This window comes from Dromiciops gliroides, chromosome 3 (assembly GCF_019393635.1).
Source record: "Dromiciops gliroides isolate mDroGli1 chromosome 3, mDroGli1.pri, whole genome shotgun sequence".
In the NCBI taxonomy this organism is placed as follows: Eukaryota; Metazoa; Chordata; class Mammalia; order Microbiotheria; family Microbiotheriidae; genus Dromiciops; species Dromiciops gliroides.
The window spans coordinates 233410470-233432098 of NC_057863.1; the positions used below are offsets into that span (position 1 = coordinate 233410470).

The following is a 21629-nucleotide window of genomic DNA, read 5'->3' on the forward strand; positions in this document are numbered from 1 at the left end:
AAACAGGGCCTTAAATGGTTAAATATGTTTGCAAATAGACTAGCATATTTCCCATACAGTATCTTTGAGTAGAAATTAAGAAACAAAAAAACTGCAGAGTCAGGTTAATTTTTCATATGCATTTTTGGCATATTCTACATGTGTAACATACCCACCTGTTCAACCATACAGGCACCCAGGATAATTCTGTTACAGCTGGTTTGCACTAGGATTAGATGCTCCTTGCATTAGGTTGTAGATGTAGATATGGTTTCTGTAGTGATGAGGCAGACTGCAGAGATCTATTGGCTGCTGGCTTTGTAAATTTCATTCAGTTTGGTCCAATAGCAGAAGGAGAGAGTGGTACAGCCTGGACCTCTCTCCCTCCTCAATCTCTCTTTTTCTTGCAGATCAGTCTCTCTCCCTGTCTCTGTCTCTCTGCATAGGCAATCAGAGCTCTTACTCAGACATACACAACTCTTCCTTTCTTGCTAGGTTTGTAATGCATTTTGTTCCTGAATGTAGGTCATTTACAACAGAAAGCACCAATTTCCTCCAGACCCTGGGGTGGTTTTTTTGGTGGTCTTTGCATTCCTTTGGACAAGAAAATCTCCTTGGATTACCAAAAAGGAGAGGAGCCTGGATTGAATAAACCCTCCTGTATCATGTTCAGTTAGGATTCCCTGGAAGAACCTGGCTGTGTATAAAGGACACTTAAAGCAGATGCAGCTTTCCCCCGGCTAAGGTAGGTGCTAATTTCAGATACTCCTCTATGAGTTGTTGTTTTTTTTTTTTAAACCTTTCCTTTTCTTGATATTTGGCTTGCAGTTTTTACCCTAGCAAAAGGTGACAGGCTCCACTGCGGTGCTCTGGCTTTCACTTTTCCTGATATTTCTTCGTTTCTTTTTTTGGACAATACTTTCTGACATGTCTCCCCCATAATGTAGTATCTCAATGGGGTCACTATTGGTGTATGTGGGAACATGTATGTGCATCTGTATGCATGCACTGCTACATGTATATCTCGACATACATATCTTATTTTGCCTAAAAAAAAAACTGGAACGCCATCGGTTTGGAAGCATTTTGCTGCAATCAGCTATTTGAACGGCGCTGGGGGCTCTATGTGATGTGTTTACAAAGTAGCTCTGCCTTACATACAAATAAACAGAAGAGTGTGGAGGAGAGAGGGAAAAAATATCTGCAGTACAGGGAGAGAAAAAGCAAAGCTACAATTTTCTGCAAATCGAGAGATGAGAGATGAAGAAATAAGGAGCACTTCATGAAACTGTGAGCGTCTGGGTGCTTTTCCCCTTCCTTCTTCTCTAAGGAAACTAAACCAACGCGTCCTGGGTTTTTTTGGTTAACCAAAAAGGGAAAAAAAAAAAAGGAAAGAAAGCAGCCTTGGCTTGTGTTGCATTAAGCAATTCATCTTTTTCCCCCCCTTCATCTGCTGGGCTCTGGTAAAATGACGGCTTGTGTGATGCATGGAATAACGCACGTGATTGATTAGAAACTGGCATTTCGTGTTCGCTTTTGCTGGGAAAAGAGATCCTGGTGTGCAAAATACCTCGGGGGTAAAAATTAAAATTCGGGAGCATATCGCTACCCCTGCAAAGCGGAGGAGAGAGGGCAGCGTGGGCTTTTTTCTATTCAATTTTTTTCCGGGGGTCGGAATATGGTGGGGGATGGGGAACAGCGGGGGCGCCGGGTGGGTGGTGAGGAGAGGGGTTGGGGGGCGGGGAAGGAAACCGGTGGTTTTGTTTCTTCCGGAGTCTCTCAGAACCACTTGGGTCTGAGGGTAGATGCAGCTGCTGCTTCTACCCGAAACACGATTTAGAACCTCAGGAGGAAGAGAAAAGTTGGAAAATGCAGAGCGGCCCCTGGTTCCGGCACCCTGGCCTTTGGAGCAAGTGAAGCTCCAATCGGTGCCAGTGCTGCCCCGTCTCTGGGTCAGGGGCTATGCTGTCCTCCTAGGAACCCCGGGTCTGGCCCACTCCGACTCCTGCCCTAGGAGGGTCTGGAGCTTTGACCCCACCTCCATCACTCTTAAAAGCAAAACAGAATCTTAAACTCCAAAGTGCCCCCCCCCCACCTCCTCCGCCCTCCCCAGGGTGGGAAATAATGATTCCCACCGTAATTGCTCCTTACTTCCCTCCAACCCGACAGGTTCTCCCCCCCCCCTTTTTAGTCTGCAGGGCTGATGGCGAAAATCTTCTAAACCCGCAGACTGGAAGGCGGGGGGAGCAGGAAAGGTGAGGTGCAGTGTGGGGCCCCCGAAAAGCTGGTGAACTTGTGCTCGTCCCCCTGCCCCTCCCCCCTTCCAAGCCATCCCCAACGTCAGACCTGTTTCATTACTGCCCACCTCCGGATAGGGTTCCCGGACCTGCAGAACAGCGGGTGGGTACTGAGCGGTGGGGAGTTAAGGAGTTGCACGAAGGGGTGGGGGTTGGGGGGAGTCGGAGCCCTGGTAATGGGAAGGAGGGGGGAGGGGAGAAGGTGGGCTTGCAGCCGCAACGCGTGAGAAATGGGGGGGGGGGAATGGAAGAAAAAGAGAGAGAGCAAGGAGTTGCTCTCCCCTCCCCCTGTTTCTGTCCCCATTCCCATCCCCATTCTCCCTTTGACTCCCCCATAGACTCTCCCTCCCCCCAAACCCCCATTCATTGCAAAGGTTTATGCTGGCTCTGGCTCCAGACAAGACAAGATCATTCAGTCTCTCCTACCAGCTAGCCTCCCTCCCAGCGGCAAGCCCAGATCCAGTCCCTTCCCTAACCAAGAGCTCTGCAGCTCCCAGAGCAGGTGGGATGCTACCCCTCAGCGCGCGGCCAAGGAGCTCTGGGTATCTCCATCCCCAGAGCCCGCCACACTTGAGAGACCCCTCTTCTCGAGGAGGTAGTGGAAAATGTGGTCCGGAGACTTTCTCCCCCTCCGGCTCCGGGGTCCTTGACCCAACCGAGCACTCTGGGAACGGAATAATGCTCCTCTCTAGAGCATCCAGTTTTCCCAGATTAGTGTTTCCTGCCCACCTGCCCCTGCAACGATCTCTCAGTGCCCTGGGTTTCCGGGTTTTATCGCTCTTTCTGGAAAGACCCGCAGGTGGTGGGATCCTGAGGGAGACAGACCACGTTTGGTGTATTATTGGAATGATGATGGTGATGATGATGGTGGTGATGAGCCTAAGGTCCGAGGCAGTTAAACGGAGGCTGAGAGATTGAGGGTTTGTGGTGGAAGGTAATGGGGTGGAAGCTGGGGGTTGAGAAGGAGGGTGCGGGGTGGCAAAAGGAGGTAATGGGAGAAAAAGCCCCCCCCCCAGTCAACTGGTAAACTGGTTGTTCATTGTATCTTAATGATCTGAATCCAAATGAATAAAATAAAGTGGGTGGTCTCTTCTGAAAGAAAAAGCCATATCTGAACTCAACTTGAAAAAATTGTGTTGGGGGGGAGATTGGGGGCTATTGAAAGGAGCAGGTGCTGTTCTTGCAAGAAGAATCCACAAGGTGGTAGTATGGATTCTTCTTTCTGATTTTTATATCATTTCATTATTTGGTCAGTTTGGGGAAAAGGTTTTTATATGCTCATATCCTCTATTCTTGAAGGGATATATAACAATCAGGTTTTTAAAACATCGGGAACATTTTCTGAACAGTTTTCTAAGCCGAGAGGAGGGTAGTTTCCTAATTCTAATTCAACACTTGCCAAGATTCTTAAGGGGAGGGGAGAAGTAAAGGAAAGTTCCGAGTTAAATTTGTTTATCCTGATGTAAGAGAAATGGAAGAATCCAAATGCACTGGTGAAATAGAGACAACATTAAAGAACATGCAAAAGATATAGAAAACTGTATTTATTAAATGCGTTGAATTTAAGTGGGCTGATTTTGGTGATGCAGTTGCTTATCTCAGCCTACTGCTTGATTTTCCTGGAGATGTACAGCTTTTCATGGAGTAGCAGAGTTGTAATGATTATGAAATTAAAACAGAAATCTGCCTTAAAAAAGGATTAGTCCATTGTCTTTAGTTGGCCTTCCGAAAAAAAAAAATCTAACAAACATGCCATCTTCAAATATACTGAAGGGATTTCCCTCTGTATAAAGAGGAAGAAGATTGGAGGACAAAGGCACATGAATTAATTTCTTGTTCCCAGAAAATCTCTGTAGCTTCCATTTGCTCCAACATTAAGACCATCAGTGTTACATTAACTTCCCTGCTAATACAAATGATTTCAGATTAAAAATTCAGTAATATGCAGCCCTTGGAAATGCAAATAGACAATTGTATAGATATTTAATACCTTATCTTCCCAGTCATGTAAGAAAATAATTTGGGGCACCATAGCAAGCTAATAATTACTTCATCAGTTTTAACTTCTTGGATAAAACTCAGAGTTTTGTCTTTCAGAAAGGGAATTGATTGTAAGTTTAGTTTTAATTTTTATTGCTTTTTATATGAACATCATTAGCCTTTGGTACTTTCATTAAGTCTCTGGGTATTTTCTTTGATGGCAGAATTGTTTTCCTTTGTGTTTTTTTAAAGAGATACTGAATCCTAAATATAGTGGACCCTAAATATAACACCAGGTAATTACCAACTATGTCTGAAAGTAGTAAAAGGTACTTAACAGGTGACCTATTGCTTTGTAATATTTGCAAAGTGTTTTATCATATTTAATTAATAAGTAAATACATTCTAAAGCACATAAAAAGCTCATATGGTTTAGACTGGAAAAATTAATCCTTAGTACTTGAAGGCCTTTTCTGTAAGTCTGATTTTGGTTACATCTTTTCCCACCCCATTTTTTCTAGTTTTATATATATATATGTATATATATACATATACATACATACATATACACATACATACATACACACATGACTAGAAAAAATGGGGAGGGAAATATATGTATATATATTTTGGAGGAGGAAATAGATACTATCTTCACTCAAAATAACCCCACCCCTTATAGATTTACATAATACAACTCACAGAATTATAAATTTTAAAGTATCTATTTAGGAACCTCCTTTAGAATATCAATTCTAAGACAGTAACCAAGAACTAATGAGATGTCCACTCAGAAGTACACAATGATGTTTCTTTTGTTGCTCCGAACATTCTTTCCTTTTAAGTAGTCCTAAAGAAAACTCTGCATGATTACAGTAATAGTGTTTAAAAGGTATATTGCCATTAAAAAATGCTTATTCAAACAAAATGTCAGCACAAATGTTATAAGACCCTTAAAACATTCCTATTGAACAAATTTATGTTTTTTAAAAAATGATTCCTTAGTTGGTTTTAACAAAATGCTTAAACCCAACATACTGAGGTGTGACTCCAGTCTGAAGTAGACTGGATATATATATTCAAAGCATATCTAAATCATGTTTGGGTAAGGGGAAATACCTTCTCAAGGACTACGGTAAATGAACTTGTACTTGTTCTCATAATGAAGGGAGAGAAAAGTTTTCAGAGTGGTTTAAATGATTTACCTAAGTCTCCCATTTACTGTAGTGTTCTTTGAGTGATGATAATTGATGTGTGGCAGAAGGTAGATTAATTGTAGTACAGATCAGTTGCCATATGTATGTGTATATAGTATATGTGTGTTCAGTTGGCTATTAAATGTGTAATGCATATATAATACATGGATGGATGGATACAGACAGAAAGATAGATTGATAGAAAGATGGTTAGTAGATTTTTTTTTTTTTTGTCCTGCCCACATCACAGACAAAAATCATGATGGCCACTTAATTAGATGATGAAAGGCAGAAATAAAATAGCTTACATAGAAACAGGCTGTTATGTTCCTTAGTGATATTCATTTACTGAATATGTTCTGATTTTGTCAGTTTCTCAGTACAACCCACATTTGGCCTTTCAAAGGACCACATTGTTCACTGATAAGTGAATGACATTAAAAACCAGATACTCACTGGAGGAGTCAGTAAGGTGAGGTTGGGGTGTGTTTTTGCCATAAGAAATAGAAAGCTGCCTAGAGTTTGACAGTTCTTCCATATGATGACAATGAATAAATATAGAAGGGAAGGATCTGTTTCTGGTGTAGCCTGAATTTCATAAGCTTAACTAAAAGTTGAATCTGAAAAAAAGAAAGAAAAAAGAATAATCAATAAACCTAGTTTGTAAACATTAAGTTGGCAATGGACCACACAGGTCAATATGGGGAACTAATCTCAAAATGTAGCTTGTTTTTCCTTGTCATTGTTCAGCTTAGGTGTGCTCAATTGGTGCTTGCAAAACTTTTATGCTCAATGTTCTTCCCAGTGTACTTTTCCCATTCTTAATAGTTCTTAACCATTTGCTTTAGTTTCTAGATCAGTGTGAAGTGTGTGTATAAAGCTATCTGACAGCAAAATAATATTTATTAATATTACTAATAAAAAGTGATAGTTAAATCTACATTGCATAATCATAGAAAGAAGACAGAGATGGGATTAGATTACAAGTGCTAATTAGTTGAGGGTTAAAATTCAAGGAGAAAAATTTTTATTTTAAGATGGTGTGAATGAGGTCTGACATGTGACTTAACAGCTCTTTCCAAATGTGTGGAAATGACCCCAACGTTTTGTTTGGGTTGTTGTATTTAAAATAAACTTTATATAAACAGTGATATGTGACATCAGCAAAGTGTTAGAGTTGTGATAAAAATAGTGAAAAGTTGCTAGTGATGGCCACCTAGAGGATTTCAGTTTTTTCTCTCAGTTCTACTCTCAAATTTTAGTTCTTTTGCATTGGAAATTGCCTTAAAATATTTAGGAATATTTAATTCATATTATAATTTGTGGGTTTTTTTGACAGCATTCACAACTAAAATACTATTTCAATACCATTCCCCATAATTTCCCCTCTAGGTTTTTGGGGAGCTATATTTTCCAAAAATGAAAGTCATTTAAAGCAAGAAGTTTTTTTTTATTAAAACTCATAGACATATGACTTGAATGATATGGTCGCATAGTGGATAGTATAGCAGAATGCCCTTGTATACAAGAAGAACAGGATTGACTGGATATTTGAACATGGGCAAAAAACCTTTTAGTACTCCAGAAAAATCTTTAAGACTTTAAGTTATAGGGGGTAGCTAGGTAGTTCAGTGGATAAAGCACCAGCCCTGGATTCAGGAGGACCTGAGTTCAAATCTGGCCTCAGACACTTGACACTTACTAGCTGTGTGACCCTGGGCAAGTCAACTTGATCCTCATTGACCTGCAAAAAAAAAAAAAAAGAATTTAAGTTACAAATGAATTGTTGATTTGAATTAGTAGAAGGACTTTTCACATTGAGAGCTTCCTATTAGTGAAATCTAAACATATAACATATATTTATTTGTACATATTTCTGTATAGATGGAAAATACCTATAGACATGCATATGCATTTCATACACAAAGCAGCCATGTAGATACCTGTGTGTCACTGTTTCCCCTTTGAGTTGCATTGTTGTTCAGTAATTTCAGTTGTCTCTTTGTGAGTTGCATTGCTGTATGGGATTTAAGAAGCTTCAAAGAGAACCATAAAACCAGTATTAAATTCTAGTATGAAAAATGTAGCATAATCAGTTAAATAATGAGCATTTATTAAGCACTTACTAAATACCAAACCCTTTGCAAAGAGCTAGAGGTACAATGGGGGATAAAAGGCTCTTCCCTTAAGAAGCTTATGTTCTCATGAGGTAGAAGGTGTATTTAAGGTGATTAATTAGCAAATTAAAATTTTACAAATTCTAATTTTATCTTTTTAGCATAACTTCATTCTGGATTTGTATAAGGTATCAATCATTTTTAATATTTAATATTTCATTGTTAATAATATGCATATGAAGAAATCTATTAGAGTACTTCTTGGTACTACAAGTTTGTAAAAGAGCAGTCTCAGAACCGAAAAAATCTATAGACTTTTTTGTCTTTCCCAGAGTTTTCCATTCCCAAAGGATGATCCTATGTGTTGTGAGGAATAAAAATAACTGTGTTTTGAAAATATATGTTTTATATATGGATGGCAAATAGATAGTCCCCCACTGCCTGGAGCATACAGCAGATATGAATAAATACCTCATGTGTTATTAGATTTAGAGTTGTCTGGAGCCTTCTATATGGTCTAGTTCAATCTCTTTATTTTTACTCTGTAACTTGTTAGTAGCAAAGGGACATCTTATACTTAGATTCTATACCTACAGTCATGCCTCTTTCAACTATACAGCTGGTTGTTTACACTTGCTACACTGATCCCTTGCAAAAATAATACATTACCTAAAGGCAAAAGTCATTGCTTCCTTGAGAAATACATTTTTCTTCATACTTGTTCATTTTGTTTGCTTCTTTTTCCTTGGAATAATGCATTTTTAAAAGTACTAAAATGATAAAATTTGAGATGAAACTTTAGAAAATATCTAATCCAACTAATTTCCTCATTTTGAAGATGAGGAAACAGAGGCTAAGGGATCTGCCCAAGGTCACATAGTGTGTGAAAGAGGCAGGATTTTAAACCAGGTTTCAGGATCTTCAGACTCATGGAGAATGTTTGTATTTAATGAATATTTGTTAAGCACTTCCTATGTGCTAAGTCATTGTTCTAGGCCATGATGGTGTTTTGTTGTTGTTGCTGTTGAGTTGTTTTTCAGTCTTCATGACTCTTAGGGGTTTTCTTGGCAGAAATACTGAAGTGGTTTGCAATTTCCTTCTCCAGCTCATTTTACAGATAAGGAAACTAAGAAAAATGGGGTTAAGTGACTTGCCCAGGGTCACACAGGTAGTAAGTGACTAAGACCAAATTTGAATTCAGGAAGATGAGTCTTCTGAATCCAGGCTGGGACTTTCTTTATTCACTGTGCCATCTAACCGCCCCACATGGTGGTAGTGGAAGACAGTAATAATGTAAGCTGTATCTAGGGATATAGTGTCAATAATCTGAAAGCAAGTATTTACTTTTTTTAAAAATTCATTTTCATTATTCTCTTTTCTAAATTCAGTGACAACTTTTCTAAATAGATATTGCTACTTATATGGCTTTGTGATAAATGAACATTATACATACAAGATTTTTAAAAGTCTGTCTCTCAGGGGCAGCTAGATGGCGCAGTAGATAGAGCACCGGCCCTGGAGTCAGGAGTACCTGAGTACAAATCCAGCCTCAGATACTTAACACTTATTAGCTGTGTGACCCTGGGCACTTAACCCCAATTGCCTCACTAAATAAACAAACAAAGAAATAAAGTAAATCCTCAACATAAAAACAGGCAATGTCTTTTTTCTTCTTTCCTTCCTAACTCCTTTTTTCCGTTCAAACTTGGAACAAAATTTCCTATGAAAAACACAATGCTAAATGCTTTAGTAATCCTCACCTCCAAATTTACTTAATCCAGAATAGAGATAAAATATATTACTAATAAATTGAACTAGTAGTAGAACCAGTAGTACTATTGTTTGGCTACATTTGGCTTCTGTTAACTTTGTGAATCTGAACATTACTTAAATTTTTCTGTGGGAAAAAAACATTTTGCAATATTCAGAGAAAAGGCAACATAGTATCAGATGTCTCTCCCCATACATATTTCCTTGCTATAGCACAGTGGTCCCTGGCAAAATTGAAAAGGAAATTTTACAACTTGAAAAATACTCTCGCTTTGAGAATCCAGAACCCCTTCCCTAAAGCACTTTGAACCCTTTTATCCCTTTCAGTGGGAAAGCCATTCACTTAAGCATGGATGTTATTAAGTCATATGTTTTTGAGTCAGAGAACCTTTGTAGTCTCTTTATTTGATAATCACTTTGAGGATATTTTTGTTCCTTTTCCATTTTCAGCTTCAAAAGGATTTGAATCATGGAGAAAAGGGAGAGACTTAAAAGTGGGGTAGGGAATGAGAAGTTACAAAGGGATAGGTTAAGATAAGAAAATAGAAGTAGAAAGACCTGTGTGGTAGGAAAAAAAAGTTTTCTCAGGTATAATAAACTAGTCTCCCCATATATCATATTTCTAAGCCAAGCTAAATTAAAAAATGTTTCAAAAATATTTTATGTTCTTCAGGGTTCCTAGGAACTAAAGAGTATAATTGGGACATAAAATCTCAAATACAAATTATTCACATTGTGAATAATCCATATGCAGTGAAACTGCAAAGTCATGAGATTGACACTCATGTGAATATGGTAGTACCAATACCAATAGAATCTTTTAAAAAAATTTTTTTAAATTTTTGGTGGGGAAATGGGGGTTAAGTGACTTGCCCAGGGTCACACAGCTAGTAAGTGTCAATTGTCTGAGGCTGGATTTGAACTCAGGTACTCCTGAATCCAGGGCCAGTGCTTTATTCACTGCGCCACCTAGCTGCCCCCCAATACAATCTTATAGGAAATATTTTATGCTTATATAAATCAATTAACAGTCATTTTAGTTTGTGATGATTTCTAAGCATGAAAATGAATATACTTTATTCTAAAATTTTAAAAGTCCAAGATTGGTTACACATATAAAGCACTCTATATTTCCCCACTATATCCATCTGTTTCTTTTAGTCCATTTATTTAGATGAAACAATATTTATTTTACATAGTGTCATAAATACTGTCTAATACTAAAAGTTAGATGTTGACTTATTTATATTAATGTCCAGAAGGAAAATTGTTGATTATGAATCCTTTTAATCAAGTTAACCTCGTTGGCATGGTAATTCTTAAAAGTGAGGAAAAGATGCTGCTAAATAGTAGGAAGAAAAATCTGGTGTCTGAAATATGAATCACATTGTCAAGTCAATAAGCATTTTTAAGTGACTACTATGAGGCATCTACATGTATGACCATTATTATTGTTTTGCTAAACTTTTAATTGCCTTATGATGGCACAAGTTATCATATTGGAATTTTTATTCACTTACTATCTCTATTTCCAAGAGTCATGAAATACACATATTATTCCACCTAACTTGGTGGCATTAGAATACTCTGAAGGGTGGGGAAAATCATGAATGTAATTCTTGCTAGTAAATGTTACATTCATTTAGAATCTTATTTAGTGTAGAGTAGTGGATATATACTGTATTAGGAATTGGAAAATCTGTGTCCAATATGTTTTTTGCTAGCTAGAGTCTCAAATTTCTCATGTGTTAACTGAAAGCATTGGTCTAGATTTCCAAGTTCTCTTAAAGGTTAAATATTCTGTGATCATACTCCTATGTACTACGCAACATACCTTGAACCTGAAGGACTTATTTGTATATCTCCTTCCTTAAGTGAGGGACATAACTTAGTAATGATTAAATATGACTGAGTACATCATTATAAAACACCTATAAAATACTTTAATAGAAACGATACACTGAATATTTCTGTAGTCACACCAGATCATCCCTAGTTTAGTTTGATTGGTAAAATATATTTCTGTCTTTTGTGGCTGTTCTGTGACAAATAATTATCAGAGTACTGTTGCCAGAAATAATTTTCCTAAGTTTTGAAACATATTGGCTTTCTTAAATTACTTTGTTGGTTCTTTCTTTCTTTTTCTCACAAATTCAGATTTGTTTTCTTGCCTTCTGCAAGATCATTCCTAAGCCTATTTTTTGTACTGATTTCCCTTATTTCTTATCTTCTAAGATTTGCTGAGCTTAAATTTGCCATGGAACTAGTCTACTTTCTCTCTCTGTATGCTTTCTTCCTTGTCTGCATTTCATAGTTAGAAACACCTTGGTTTGGTCTTTAAGTTGCCTTTCAAAACCATAACTTATTATTGAAGTATTTCAAGTATACAAATAAATATGGAATGAAATATTTTATTAAATTAATCAAAATTAGCACTTAAATCTTCCTTTTTTATTTGGAATATTATTTGTCCAGAGAGACAGTGTGGCTAAAGAGACAGAGAACAGAAGGTTGAGTCAGGAAGACCTACATTCAAGTATCCCTCTGATGCATACTAGCTTTGTAATCCAGGGCACATCACTTCCTTAACTTCTTAGTGACTCAGATGTTCAAGTGATATGCATTTGCTTCAATGCAATGAGTTACCATTCTGAAAAAATAACCGGTCTGAACCAAAAATACTCTCTCATAGTAAGTCAACTTTAATTTCTGGTCATTTTTATTAATAGCAATCTAAGAAATTCATCCATTTTATTTTCTTCATAGTGTATCAAATATTCCCTGTCCCTCAATCATCAGGCACTCTATAAAACCCACTAATATAAATATCAAATCTAGGCATGAAGGTTCAGGTATCTCCAGGCAAAATGAAATTTAACAGTGCATCTTGTGTATGTTTTTCCCCCAAGATTTTGTTATTAAACATTTGTCAGCATACTCTTGAGGTATAACTTGAATCCAGATCTTCCTGACTCCAAGGCTGTTCATTTCTCAAAAATATCTCCTTGTTTATCCCAGAATGCTGTAAAATGCCTTCTTCCTTGTGCTACACTGTCTCCAATCCATTTTCTTGTGGCTTCACTCTGCTCATGTATTGCTACCTGTCTCTATGACTCTACTTTCTTCTCATATGAAGAAGAAACGAATAAGATATAGATGAAGTAAATGTCTTGTAAATTTGAAATTTTTAGTATTAATCCAGTTCCTCTCTTATACACTTTTTTACTTTTATGAAATTTTCTAAAGGACTTGTTGTTTAAGAATAAATTATAGGGGCAGCTAGGTGACGCAGTGGATAAAGCACTGGCCCTGGATTCAGGAGGACCTGAGTTCAAATCCAGCCTCAGTCACTTGACACTTACTAGCTGTGTGACCCTGGGCAAGTCACTTACCCCTCATAGCCCTGCCAAAAAAACCCAACAACAACAACAACAAATAAATAAATTACATACATTTATATTTAAAGGAAACTATTATTTTCCATTATATTTCAAAGTGAAAATGAATCATCATGCAATTAAAGAAAAAGAGATAAAATACTGAAATCTGGAGGCACAACTTGGAATAATCTAAAGTTAGTAATCACTTTTTTTTACTAGTCCTGTAAGTTTATTGGCACGGTGTATGCCTAGTGAGAACATCCCATCTGTTAATGCAGATTTGTATTTGCCCTCTAACTTATAGCCTTAGAGAATTACATGGGGCATTGAGAGTGTCACATAATCTATATGTGTTAGAAGTAAAATTTAACCCCAGTTTTCCTGACTACAAAACCAATTCTAGTATACAAGTGGCCTCGAAATTATTTTGATCATGGACCTCTATTAGTAACTATTTTTGAGTGTACATCTCCAAAATATGAGCATATCCTTCTGAGATTCATAACTAGCCTCTGTGAACTTATTTAGACAAACTATTTTGATGATTTCATTTTAATACTATTGTTTTCCTTTATAATCCCTTGTATTTTATTTTATGCATTTAAAAACATTAAGATAAGGGTCACTAGGTTTCTTCAGAGTGAAAGATCTCTCTAGAGATCTATGGCACAAACAACATTAAGAATCCCTGATTTAGAGAGCTGACTTTGGAATCAGAAAGACAGGTTCAAGTTCAGCCTTTGATCTATGCTGGTTCTATGACCCTGAACACATTACTTAACATCTCAGGGTATAGGCAGCCCTTTAAAATGAGTTATGTCAAACTCAAAAAAACAAAAAATAACCCTGCCCGCCTCCCCCCCCCCGCCCTACCACCAAACTGTACCCAAAGAGCCCTCTGGAGGCATATTGACTTTTGTTCAGTCTTTCAGTTGTGTAGGACTCTTTGTGACACTGGGGTTGTCTTGGCAACAATACTGGAATGGTTTGTAATTTCCTGCTCCAGCATATTTTATGTAGATGAGGAAAGAGAGGCAAACAGGTTTAAGTGATTTACCCAGGGCCACACAGCTAGTAAGTGTCAGAAATCAGATTTGAACTCTAGACCTTGAACTCAATGCATTGCCTCACCTAGCTGCCCAATATTGACTAAGAAAACCACATGTTACCGTTATCTATGTTCTATTACATTTTAAATTATTTTGTTAAATATTTCCTAATTACATTTTATTCTATTTTCGGTCAGTGTAGGTCACATTTGAAACCTCTGCTCTAAGACTAAATTGAAGAGAAGGTGCCAACCTGTACAGGTAGAAGGAGATTCCTCAACCAGGGAGTTAATTCCCTTTTCCAAAAAAAGCACAGGTCCAATATCTGTTCCAGAAATTATATACAGTTCTAATTTATTTTGTATACCATAAGACAAACAACAATTTAAATGAAAAAAGTGAGAAAAATATGAAAGATATTATTTTAAAGCAATTTATTTATAAGTTGTTCTAAAACTACTTGTGAAAACATCAATAATTATTGATATAGTTTATTATTATATCTTTTTATTAAGTTTTTATGAGCAGTAATTATCATTACTTAAGCTTTAAAAAGTTTCATTACTTTTAATAATTTTGATTTAACACTTTGTGATACAGCAATCCATCATTTTATCCTGAGGGGGAATGAATAAGGCTGTTGTCTGTCATCTTCGTGTTGTGACAGTGTTTCTCTGAGAATGTTTGGCTTACCATATGTTATACATAATTTTCTGATATAGACTGAGGATGTCAGTGTTAATCCATATATTAAACATTAGTAAAGATGAATTCTTTTAAAAATGAATGTTTTTAAACCAGCATGTATAATTTATTTTCCCCAAATGTATATAGATACCAATCATTCTTTATTCTTGTCACGTCCTGTTAATCAGCAGTACTTGATTTGCTATAAACAAACACTGGGGGCTAGGTGATATTTGGTTCTTAATATCAGCAGGTAGGGAGCTCTGGGTTTATGAAATGACATTCAATTTACTTCAGGTTATTAGAATTCAAGGCCAGAGTGATTGACTGGAATGAGTCTCTTTTATTTATTATGTCATCATTTCACTGAAATTTAGAGGTAGGCATATTGAACCTTGTTCCCAGGAATGCTTGCAGGCTCAGAGATCATATCAGACTGGTCATAATGATCCTGGCCCTTGCTATTTTCCATTTCCAAGTAATATAGCTTTGGATGAACTCAGTCATCACATTTTATTTATTTATTTATTTATTTTTTGGTGGGGTAATGAGGGTTAAGTGATTTGCCCAGGGTCGCACAGCTAGTGACAAGTGTCTGAGGCTGGATTTGAACTCAGGTCTTCCTGAATCCAAGGCCAGTGCTTTATCCACTGTGCCACCTAGCTGCCCCCGCAGCCATCACATTTAGCCAGAATACTAGGGTCAGTTCATTCAGAGTTTAGACCATATATTCCACACACAAATAGAAGAGCTCTCTTTAGGAGATGAACCTTCGGTAAACCATACTTTTTCCACCATAAAATGAGTTTGTGATAATAACCTACATCGTTTAGCAGGACACTGATATTTATCTTAAGTGATTTTCTATCATCATTTTCTGTTTTATAATATCCATTCCAGTTAGGAACCATCTTTATTTTTATTTGTTTTTGTTTTGCAGGGTAACAAGGGTTAAGTGACTTGCCCAGTGTCACACAGCTAGTAAGTGTCAAGTGTCTGAGGCTGAATTTGAACTCAGGTCCTCCTGAATCCAGAGCTGGTGCTTTATCCACTGTGTCACCTAGCTGCCCCACCATCTTTATTATTATTTTTTTAATTTCCCTTTCCTTGTTTTCTTCTTCATGAGTTTCCATAACATTTCCCTCTATTTGGTATTTAAAACTCTCTATAACTTAGCCCCAAGCTGTAGTCCCAGGCTTGTTACCTATATGACTTGTCTTCATGCATTCTCTGGTCAAGCCAAACTAGGCTTCTTATGGAGGATATTCCATCAGCCATGTCTAGTCTTTTACACTGGGTCTCCCCAATGCCTAGAATACCCTCCCTCATCACTTCTCCTTAAATTTCTTTAGGTTCCTACAGGGTCAGCTACAGGGTCATTTTCTACAAGAAGCTTTTAGCTACTGATAAAGTTTTCCCCAAAATTATTTTTTATCTATTTTGAATATTCCTATATCTATATTGTTGTTTCTCTTAAAACATTTTTTACTTTTTGAGTAACATAGACCTGTTTAGCTATTGGTTTTGTGCTCCTGCATTCTAGTATAGTAGCTAGCACATATATTAATGAAATATATACATATATATCACATGTATGTATGTGTATATATACACAATATATCACATGTATGTATGTGTATATATCATATGTATGTGTGTGTATATATATATATATATATATCGTGTGTGTGTGTGTGTGTGTGTGTGTGTGTGTGTGTATTTGTCGAAGAGTGATTGTTATTTTCTATAAAACCATTGGGCCCAGACCCCAGGCTTGGTTGCTCTGAGCAGCCATCCTGAAGGATCCCACGTGCATTAGCTTCTATTGTTTCCACTACCTTTTAAAGTCACCATTATAATCAGCTGGTCTACATTCACATTGGTCTGTTGCAGTCCTGATGCCCCAGTGCCCTTGGCCCCACACTCAGCCTGTATCTGTGCTGTTACCATAGCTGCCCACCTTTGTAGGGAATTGAGGAAGGATACAGAGATCAGCTGCCTGCTCTGTGTGCTCCATGGAACCTATTCCCTCCTTATTTATTGTCCCCCCTCCTGCCTTTTGAACCTCAGACTCCTTGGTCCTACCATCTCTGACTCTGCCACAGCTCTCTATTGCAATTTATAACAGTTTGGGCCCTATCTCCTGACTTAATTACAGGTTCCAATAGGATGTTACTGTTCCCCTGCCTTTAACCTTATTTGGTGTGTTTTGGTGTATTTTAGATAGGTAATTAATTGAGAGGAGGATTTTGTGAAAGGTGCTAGACAAATGTCACCAACATATAGTAAACCAATCTAGATTCTTGGATTAGCTCATTCCAATTCATTTGGATTATCGTTTACCCAATAATGCACTAAAATTTACATCTTCTTGCTGAAAATATTTTCTGAGGGCTAAATAAAAATTAACCTGTAAACAATTTGCATTTTATAATCCTTATGAATATAAAATGTAAAGTGGAATAACTTGGCCTTGGAGTCAGGAAGACCTGAATTCTTTCTTGTCCTCTGGAGTTAAAGGACCTGGTTTTGAATCCTGAATCTGCTACTTAGTATTGTAAGACCATGGTCCATTTATTTAACTACCTTGGGTCTTAGTTCACTCATTTGTAAAATGACTTGGACTTGGCTGGACTTGGTGGCTTCTAAGGCAAACCTTCTTAAACTGTGGATCTTTACCCCATATGGTGCCATGTGACTGAATGTGGGGGGGTCACAAAAATTTGGCAACAGTAAAAGGTATGTACAACTATTTTATATAGCTATATTCCTGGGGTCATGTAAACATTTCTCAAGCAAGAAGGGATCACAAGTGGAAAAAATTTAAGAAGTCCTATTTTAAGGTGCCTTCCAGATTCAGATTAGTATCTTTTCATTCATACTAACTATACAACCGTGGGTAGATCCCAGTGTCCCCAGGCAACTCTCAGAAACCCTTGGCCCTAATCTAGAGTGAGTTTACTTATATGACAATGAAAATACACATCAGGTGCCTCCCAAACCTCAGTTCTGATGAATAGACTACAGAAGGCACAAGTGACATGATGTATCCATCCAAAAAAAAAAAAAAGGCTGGGTTTCTGAATGAGGAAGACCTCAGTTCCCATTTTGTCTTTGACATTGTATGTGTGTGACTCTGCACAAGTCACTCCTCTCTGTCTGTGCCTTAGCACATGTCCCTAGGACATATTTATTTGGTCAAAGAGGGAGTTACAGCAATTGCAGATTCTTTCAGTAGTTCTGATAAACATTACTGCTTTCAAAAGCATCATTTGTTCTGCCTTTAAATCGGTACATTAACCCATAGAAAATGCTTAGCTTTACTCTCCTTCATATAAAAGTAGATTTCTTGAAAAGAAAATAAGTGTATACCTAGGGGTGGGGAGAATTGAGGAGATGAAGATACCTTTGTGGCTCTCCATTTAAATGTACATCAGAGACTTTTATTTAAGGAAAAATAAATGTTGTTTAATTTAGAGGAAGTAGAAGCATAAAAGTACTCAGTATTCACAGATGCCTCAGGGCTTCCCTAAAGTAGGAAACCTAACACCATAGGCATTTTGTCACACTTATTTAGCTATCCCTGGTTTAAGAGACTTACCCTGAAAAATCTGTCCATTCAAATTGTATCGCCAATGCTTCTTATTATGTATGTTGAGCTTGCCAGTTGGTAGCTACTCACCACGGTGAATTTCCCCAATTACTGGTGTTCCTCAAGCATTTGGCGCGGAGTACTGGCCAGTCATGCTAAGTGCCCACTCTTGCCTGGTACTAGCATGCACTAGAGCAAATCAGAATTGATGACAGCTTCGTTTCATTGCCCCAGTTTCTCAGTGGCCTCATCACTGACACATTTAGAAGCTATCAAGCCATAGAGGGTTAGGGAAAGCCTGAATATTTGTGAAACTAGCATGTGGACATCTGTGGCTAGTGTGACAGACTAGTGGAGGGTTTAATCACCCTAATGTATTCAGCTTTCAAGATGATCTCCTATTCCCTAATGATTATTAGATCCTCTTATGTCTTATAAGCTCTCTGATGCACATTGTCTTATCGTTTCCTTGGTTCACAGACTTCATGAAAAACTTAACCTTGCAGTTTTTTGTCATTTTATCATTTTAAAAGCTTGTTTGTCCTATGATAATATACAGGCTGACAAATCTCTATATCTTTGCTTATACATACTTAATACCTACTAGCTATGTGACCATGGGAAAGTCATTTAATTTCTCCATGTCTCAGCTTCCTCATATATAAAGTAGAAATAATAATAATAGCAATTTCATTCTAGGGTTGTTGGGAAGCTCAAATGAGATAATAATTATAAAATGTTTAGCACAGTGCCTGGCACATGGTAAGTATTATATAAATGTTAACTATTATTGTTGTTATCATTATTACTAGTATAGGAGAAAGATTTATGATATTTTTCTGATCAGTGAAAAGGAATCTATAAGAAGAGGAACTGTATTTGTAAAGTTTATGCAAAATTTGAAATCACAGAGAAAAAAATCTAAAGCAATACTTTCCACTCTGGAAAAAAGTGTGTGTGTGTGTATATATATACACACATGCATATATCTGTGTGTGCATACGTGTGTTCCTTTTACTGAAAGGAACTAAAGTCATTTTGTTAGCATTGAATATTTTCTTCTTATTGAATATCTGACTGTGTCTGACTCTCTATGACCCCATTTGGGGATTTCTTGGCAGAGATACTAGAGTGCTTTGCCATTTCCTTCTCCAGCTCATTTTCCAGATGAAGAAGTGAGGCAAACAGGATTAAGTGACTTGCCCAGGGTCACACAGCTTGTGTATGAAGCTGGATTTGAACTCAGGTCCTCCTGCCAGCATTCTGTCCTCTGTGCCACCTAGCTGCCCTAGCTTTCAGTATAGACATGTATTAAACTTGACAGTCAAATTTGTTTCATATATTTATTATAAGAGTATAGTCTATTCAGACAGTTGTGTACATATACATATATATGTGTGTGTAATTTTGTGTGTATATTGTTGTTGTTTGTCCTTTGTTATCAGAGAGTACCATAGCATCAGGAGGTGATGTCATGACTTTCAGCGAATTAGATTTAAGTAAGGGAAGTCTTTGCAAAGTCACCAGCCTCACTCTCTCCTCCAGAACCATCAGGGTCCAGTGGCAAGGTATACATCAGGATGACTGGAGATGACCATGGATATTTGAGGCAATTGGGGTTAAGTGACTTGTGCAGAGTCACACACTTATTAGTGTCAAGTGTCTGAGGCTGGTTTTTAATTCATGTCCTCCTGACTCCAGGTCCAGTATTGTATCCACTGGGCCACCTAGTTGCCCATATATATATAGATATACACATACAGATACATCTTTCTCTCTCATATATATATATATATATATATATGTGTGTATATGTGTATACATATGTGTGTATATACATATACACACATATATGCACACACATATAATATACACACATACATACATATAAGCACATCAATTGATTTTACTTTGAAAGGCTTTTATTTTTGTGGACAAATGGAACAATAAATTCCTGGAGTTTTTTGGATGCTAACCCCTCTTAGAATATGTGAACTCTTCTTTTGTTTATGAAAAAGCAAAAATAGAAGACCATAGAATTATTATCACCACAGCTCACATTTTTATATTTCTTTAATCATAGAAGAAACCCTATATGTGGTAGACAATGCAGGGATTATTATCTACTAAGAGAGAGTGGGTCAAAAATCACAAAGGGGTTTCAATATTTAATCATAACTCCTTTATTTTTTGTTTTTAATCTTCAATACCATAGCATTATATACAGTATATATAAGAAATTAATTTACATTACATGTGAAAAATCAGATCTTGTAAATGGCAAAAAATAAAGAAAAAATATATTTCAAAAAGTTATTAATTAAAACATTTTGTCCCACCATGTACATTAAATACAACTTTTGTCTGATCTGGCTATTTTTCTGATCTATTTCTATTAGCCACTTCTGCTTCTTTATTTTTATCTTTAGACCTGAAATTTCAAGTCCTTACCCTTAACATTTAGTCTCATTCCCTCCTTCTCCCCCTTCCCTTTGAGCAATCAGTATAGTATGGTCCTATGTTTTTCCCTATGGGAAAAAGTGGTCATTTTACTACAATGTGGCCTTGTTATGAAGATTTAAATTTTTTTTATATTTCTCTCCAAATTAGTGATTTTTAGCATTTTATGTGGTTGTTGATAGCTTGGGTTTCTACCCTTGAGAAATGCCGGTTCATACATTTTGAAAATTAGGGAGTGATTCTTGGTCTTATATATTTGAATTGTTTCCCTATGAACCTTTAATATCAAGATTTTATCAAGGAAACTTGGTATCAAGATTTTCCAAGTTAAGTGCCTCCCTTCTAATTTTATGTATATTAATTTTGTTTGTGCAGAAACTTTTCACTTTTGTAAAATAAAAATTGTTCTTTTTGTCTATTGTGATCCTCTTTATTTCTTGATCCTTGTCATGAGGAAAGGCACATTTTAAGCAATATCTACATCGGAAGTCAACAAAGCAAAGCCCACAAAGAAGCAGCAATTTAATTAAAAGTGTGTTTCTGTTTTTCTGATAGTGGCAATGCCCTTGGAAGCAGAATGTAGCTTGATTTTTTTTTTTTGTCTGTGAGAGCTGTCATATCTTACTACTTGTCCTTTGTATAACAGTATGAAAAAGATCTGATATTATAGGCATTTTGAGACTATAATTGTGAAGGATAAAGGGAAAGGAGCAATATATGGGTATATCTTTTTTATGGATATATCATAAATATTTTTAAGCATTACTAACTATTTCTATGCCCAATAGTTTTCAGTTTTTGTTATTTTTGGCTTTTTTGGTTCCACTTGAATACTTCCTTTGTGTGTGTGTGCGCGTGCACACACGCGCGCAGGGGTACATGTGTGTATTTCTACATGTCTTCAGCATATTTCAGTGAGTCTGAATCCAAAGTACAATATTTTTGCAGTTTTATATTAATTGATCAGTATTCTCATTCATAATCCCCCAATTCTAAAAGCACCTTGAGACCCAAAAGTATATTCATCCATGTAATATAAAATCATCATACCTGTATTCTACTTAGTGTCTTGTAGAATTTGCCTGAGTATAATGGACATATCTGCCATTGTTGCCTGAATCC

General features: G+C 36.8%; 1 protein-coding gene across 1 annotated transcript in view; it reads left to right on the forward strand.

Annotated features, from left to right (window-relative positions):
• Nucleotides 1–221: 221 nt before the first annotated feature.
• NLGN4X (neuroligin 4 X-linked) overlaps nt 222–21629 on the forward strand; it is a 457592-nt gene continuing 436184 nt past the window's right edge. Inside the window, 1 exon segment of the mRNA XM_043995262.1 lies at nt 222–724. The gene's annotated coding sequence lies outside the window, so the exon portion shown is untranslated.